Genomic DNA, 6,145 nt, shown 5'->3' on the forward strand with positions numbered 1-6,145 from the left:
TAGTAGAGACGGGGTTTCACCATGTTGACCAGGATGGTCTCGATCTCTTGACCTCGTGATCCACCCGCCTCGGCCTCCCAAAGTGCTGGGATTACAGGCTTGAGCCACCGCGCCCGGCCCCAATAAAGTTCTTAAAATAGCTCTTTATACACAGGATGAGTTTAATACATAGTAGCCATTTTTATTACTGGTGTACTAACATTATTACTGGTGTACTCGTTACTCCAATGTCTTCAGTAGATTATTCTTTTATTTATTTATTTTTCTTTTCTTCTGGTCATAGCCAAATCCAAAACGGTTCCAGATTATTCTCTCTTTTAAAAAGTCTAGTTTTAGCCTGTAATCCCAGCACTTTGGGAGGCCAAGGCAGGTGGATCACTCGAGGTTAGGACTTCAAGAGCAGCCTGGCCAACATGGTAAAACCCCATCTCTACTAAAAATACAAAAATTAGCCAGGCATGGTGATGCATGCCTGTAGTCCCAGCTACTCAGGAGGCTGGAGCAGGAGACTCACTTGAACCCAGGAGGCTGAGACTGCAGCGAGATTAGATCACACCACTGCACTCCAGCCTCGGTGACAGAGTTAAGACTCTCCCAAAGAAAAAAAAAAAAAAAGTCTGGTTTTTAGAATACATTTATTCCAGGCTAATTTACATGTCATGTAAATTTAAAAAAAAAGTACTCAATCATTAACTCACAGGTAGCTGTATCCTGAAAGCTTAATATTTACCCAAATATTAAGTAAAATTAATTTGGAGGGGCCAGACAAAATGGCTCACACCTGTAATGTCGGCACTTTGGGAGGTAGAGGCAGGCGAATCACTTGAGGTCAGGAGTTTGACACCAGCCTGGCCAACATGGTAAAAGCCTGTCTCTACTAAAAATACAAAAATTAGCTGGGTGTGGTGGCACATGCCTGTAATTCCAGCTACTCAGGAGGCTGAGGCATGAGAACTGTGTGAACCCTGGGGGACGAAGGTTGCAATGAGTCAAGAGTGTACCACTACACTCCAGCCTGGGTGAGGGAGGGAGACTCTGCCTCAAAAAAAAAAAAAAAAAAGAAAAAGAAAAAAAAATCACTCCATTAATTTGGAAGGGGATGGTGGTGTTTAAGAAAATTATAAACTGAAATGTAAAGGCACTTGAAAAAAATCTCATTATTGGTTAAAAGTACAGATGCTTGATTCACAATGGAGTTACACCTCAATAATCCCATTGTAAACTGAAAATATCGTAATTTATGCATTTACTACACATAACCTACCAAACATTATGGCTTAAGCCTAGCCTACCTTACCTTAAATGTGCTCAGAACACATTAGTCTGAAGTTGGACAAAACCATCTAACACAAAGTCTACTTTATAATAAAGTGTTGAATATCTCATGTAAGAGCATCATACCACATGTGCTTAGCCTGGTAAAAGATGGAAATTCAAAATTTGAAGTAGTTTTTTTTTTCCTTTTTCTTTTTTTTTTTTTTTGAGACAGAGTCTCGTTCTGTCCCCTAGGCTGGAGTGCAATGGCATGATCTCTGCCAAATGCAACCTCTGCCTCCCAAGCAGCTGGGACTACAGGTTTGTGCCACTATGCCCGGCTTTTTTTTGTATTTTTAGTAGAGACAAGGTTTCACCATGTTGGCTAGGCTGGTCTCGAACTCCTGACCTCAACTGATCCCCCGACCTTGGCCTCCCAAAGAGCTGAGGTTACAGGCATGAGCCACCATGCCCAGCCTGAAGTACAGTTTCTAATGAACAGGTAGCAATTTTCTATCATTATAAAGTAAGAAATCATTAAGTCAAACCATCATAAATTGGGAACTGTCTGTACTTTTGTTTAATGGCACACCTCTCCTCCAGCACATTTATACCATCTCTCTTGTCCCACAGGGCTATGGGCATTTTGAGACAGGCTAATAACCACTAAGTAATAATCTGATATGGTAAAGGATTTGATGGTAAATGCACAAGTTTGATGACTTCCCTGCCTCTCCCAGGAGGTAGGTCAGTTCAGTTTAGGAACAATCCAAGGAACTGCCTTTCAACAAGGGCTGACCTTTGGTCTTCCCAGACAGACACCCTAGATGTCCCAGCCTCTGCCTTAACTTGGACCAAAACCCCTGGATTAGCTAATACTGAATCCATCTCTCTAGGGAGCTGCCTCAAAACCAAACCAATAACTGGAGATGAAATTCCTACTGCCTTCAGTAAATTATTTTTTGTACCAAACTTTGACACTACTGAATCTCCCTCTCTATAACAACTGTTTGACAGATATTGAATCCTAAGAAGCCCCCAATATCCTAAATACATAATCTTCTTCCAGCATAAACCAGTAATCCCTCCCCAATAACACCGTATTTAGCCCACATGGGAGCACACATAGATTAAGACAAACAGCACACTCACTTCACCCTCACTCCTGAAGCTCTTTTTTCAAGTGTTTTGGATTCCAGTTATTTGTGCAGGAACTTCTCACCCTGAGGACAGAGCTTGCATGTGGTTCAGCTCAGCTATCCCCAAGCTTTAAGGACTACAGAGTCTCTAGAACAAATTTAGACCCTATTACTACCAGATCAAGAGTGCTGCGGCCTCAAATCAACATTGCCCAGCTGGCTCAGAGTAGAACGTACCTCAAAGGGTCACTCAAGTAACCTTAAAGTCAAGGAGACAGCCTTTCTCTCCTTGGTCTCAAACACCATCTTTGGAAAACAAAATGTGTGTAACATAAAAACAAAGAAGGGCTGCATGCAGTTTGGTTGGAAACTCTGGGGGAATAAAACACAGTGGTGGTAGAAGACACTTCTACCAAACTGTACAGCCAGGTCAAAGTAGTAAAGAAAAAAAATTTGAAACCAGAGCATCAGAATATTCAGTGGTTTTCCCTAGAGGAAATTAATACCCTCGGGCAGTTCACGAAATAAAATGAAACTCTTCAGGCCAGTAGTACTTCTACACTAATACTTCTGACTACATTTATATAAAATTTATAACTTTTAAGGTGCTTTTATGTACATATCCTCTTTAATTCTCACACATCAACCCAGCAGGAAATGGCAAGATTAGTCCCACTTTAAATATCTCTTTCAAGTTAAAATAACAAACAAACAGTGTAATAGTGGCAAGAGATCGGGCATGGTGGCTCCGTCTGCAATCCTAGCACTTTGGGAGGCCGAGGAGGGTGGATCACGAGGTCAGGAGTTTGAGACCAACCTGACCAACATGGTGAAATTAAAAATACAAAAATCAGCCAGCTCATTGCAACCTCTGATCTCTGCTCATTGCAATCTCCACCTCCCAGGTTCCAGTGATTCTCCTGCCTCACCCTCCTGAGTAGCTGAGATTACAAGGCACACACCACCACACCAGGCTAATTTTTTTGAGTACAGACAGGGTTTCACTATGTTGGCCAGGCTGCTCTAAAGCTCCTGACCTCGTGATCTGCCGGCCTCAGCCTCCCAAAGTGCTGGGATTACAGTCGTGAGTCACAGGGCCCAGACAACAAATCTTAAAAAAACAAAAACAAAAACAAAACATACACTGATTCCTAATACATTTTTCTGTATTTTTCAGCATTTGTATAAAGAGCATGAACTACATCTATAAAGTTGTAGTTCATAAAGAAAAGAACTTGAAAATGCTAAGTATCTGGATTAATTTTACGCTGACTTATTCCTCAGGCAGAGATCCGATCTCAACTCACTGCAACCTCTGCCTCCCAGGTTCAAGTAATTCTGCTGCCTCAGCTTACAGGCGGGCGTCACCATGCCCAGCTAATTTTTTAATGCCTTTTCTTATTCTTTAGGAGAGCTGATTCTTATTCTTTAGGAAAGGATTACATCTGTAGTCCCAGGACTTTGGCAGGTTGAAACAGACAAATCGCTTGAGGTCCAGAGCTCAAGACCAGCCTGGCCAACGTGGCAAAAGCCCATCTCTACTAAAAATAAAAAAATTAGCTGGGCATGGTGGCATGCACCTGTAATTCCAGCTATGCAGGAGTCTGAGGCATGAGAACTGCATGAACCTGGGAGGCAGAGGTTGCAGTGATCCGAGATTGCGCCACTGCACTCCAGCCTAGGTGAGGGAGGGAGACTCTGTCTCATAAAATATTAATAAAAAAATAAATAAATCGCTTGAGTCCAGGAGTTGGAGACCAGCCAGGGTAACATGGTGAAACTCCATCTCCACAAAAAAGTACAAACATTAGCTGGGGTTGGTGATACCCACCTGTGGTCCTAGCTACTCAGGAGGCTCGGGTGGGAGGATCATCTAAGCCAGGGGAGGTTGAGATTTAAGTGAGCCATGATTGTGCCATTGCACTCTAGCCTGGGCGACAGTGAGACTATGCCCCCCACCCCCAAAAAAAGGAGGAAGGTGGTACTAAGCCATGTTTCCACAACCAGATTTTTTTTTAAAAATGGAAGAAGGAAACTCTGGATCCAAATTACAGATTGCATTTCTCAAGGGTTCAACTGTTCTGTCCCTACTGGAAGAATGCGGCAGAGAATCTAAATGTCAATATATTCTCTTTAAGGCAGAACAGAAAATACTAGACAAAAAGGAATAAGAAAACACCGAACAGTGTAAAAACAATAATTACAGAAATAGCCCAGCGCGGTGGCTCACACCTGTAATCCCAGCACTTTGGGAGGCCAAGGCGGGCAGATCAGCTGAAGTCAAGAGTTCGAGACCAGCCTGGCCAACATGATGAAACCCCGTCTCTACTAAAAATACAAAAAAATTTAGCTGAGCGTGGTGGCGGGCGCCTGTAATCCCAGCTACTCCGGAGCCTGAGACAGGAGAATCGCTTGAACCCGGGAGGTGGAGGTTACAGTGAGCCGAAATTGCGCCACTGCACTCCAGAATGGGCAGTAAGAGTGAAACTCTGTCTTGGGAAAATAATAATTACAGAAATAAGTGTGTATAACGCAGGCCATAAGAAATGTGTTAATCCCAGCACTTTGAGAGACCGAGGTGGGCGGATCATGAGGTCAGGAGTTCGGAATCAGCCTGGCCAACATGGTGAAACCTTGTCTCTACTAAAAATACAAAAATTAGCCAGGTGTGGTGGCGCACGACAGCTATTCGGGAGGCTGAGGCAGGAGAACCGCTTGAAACTGGAAGGCAGAGGTTGCAGTGAGCCGAGATCGCGCCACTGCACTCCAGCCTGGGCAACAAGAGCGAAACCCCGTCTCAAAGAAAAGAAATGTGTTTATGCAATTGCGATAATCTTTCCTGAATTAAATTCTTAAAGCACACAGATGAAAGATAATCTATAAATAAATATCAATAAGTAACTAGAAAAGCCCATTTGCCATTTACCTTTAACCTTAAAATCCTTGTCTTTTTCAGGCACAGTCAGCCCTTCTACTAAGTTACACATTCACAGGTTGCTAGAACACAGTCTCAAGTTCATAGTGGTTTTTGGTGTGGGAGTGGTCAATGAAAGGCTGATGACCCCAGCCAGCCCGGGCTAGCAACGGGTAGCAATTCTACACTTAGTAAATACCAAAGCCTACTTATTACCACAGGTCCAACAAGTAGGTCCAGGATAAAAACAGCTGCCCAACGACGCCCTTCCTGAGCAGGCTGAGAAAGACGCCCACAAGGCCCAAGACCAAACAAAGCAAAGCCACCTCACCTGCCCAAAGGTAACCAAGCGCAACAGAGCTGGGGCCGCCCCGTGGGCCTGCGAAGGTAGCCCCAGCCCCAGCTTCCTCTCGCCTCTGCCGTTGGCTAAGAACTAAGGAGCCTCGCGTGTCACAGAAGAGTGTGACATCACCGCCCTGCCGTGACAGGGCAGTCCGCCCGACCAGGGCCTACCTCGAGTCTCGGCTACTGACCGCTCACCCAGGCCTGACGCGATCCGAGGACCCGGCCGCAGCGGAACAGCAATCGGTTGGGTGGCGTTTCGCTTTCCCTCACTTCGGAAGGACGTGCTCTGAATTTAGGCGATCGAGGCTGGGCCAAGGGGCCCTGCGTCTACACAGCGCAGGAAGACAGGAGGAATGCGGAGCAGCAGGAAGGAAAGGCGGGGTGAGAAGCGGCCTACGCCAGCGCTCTGGCGCAGAACAGGGGCCTAGACGCCCCGCAAAACCCCGCAGACTCGCCTCCACCCCACCCCCGCTCCAGCACTGTTGCGCATGCG

The 6,145-nt window shown here is 45.1% G+C and overlaps 1 protein-coding gene across 1 annotated transcript in view; it reads right to left on the minus strand.

The window, feature by feature from the left end:
- The window catches only part of TMBIM6 (transmembrane BAX inhibitor motif containing 6), a 20,835-nt gene extending 14,892 nt beyond the window's left edge, over positions 1-5,943 (minus strand). The window contains exon 1 of the mRNA XM_037744657.1: positions 5,821-5,943. The gene's annotated coding sequence lies outside the window, so the exon portion shown is untranslated. The remainder of the gene's footprint in view (positions 1-5,820) is intronic.
- Positions 5,944-6,145: the final 202 nt, after the last annotated feature.

The sequence above is a fragment of the Cebus imitator genome, unplaced genomic scaffold (assembly GCF_001604975.1).
Source record: "Cebus imitator isolate Cc_AM_T3 unplaced genomic scaffold, Cebus_imitator-1.0 Scaffold181, whole genome shotgun sequence".
In the NCBI taxonomy this organism is placed as follows: Eukaryota; Metazoa; Chordata; class Mammalia; order Primates; family Cebidae; genus Cebus; species Cebus imitator.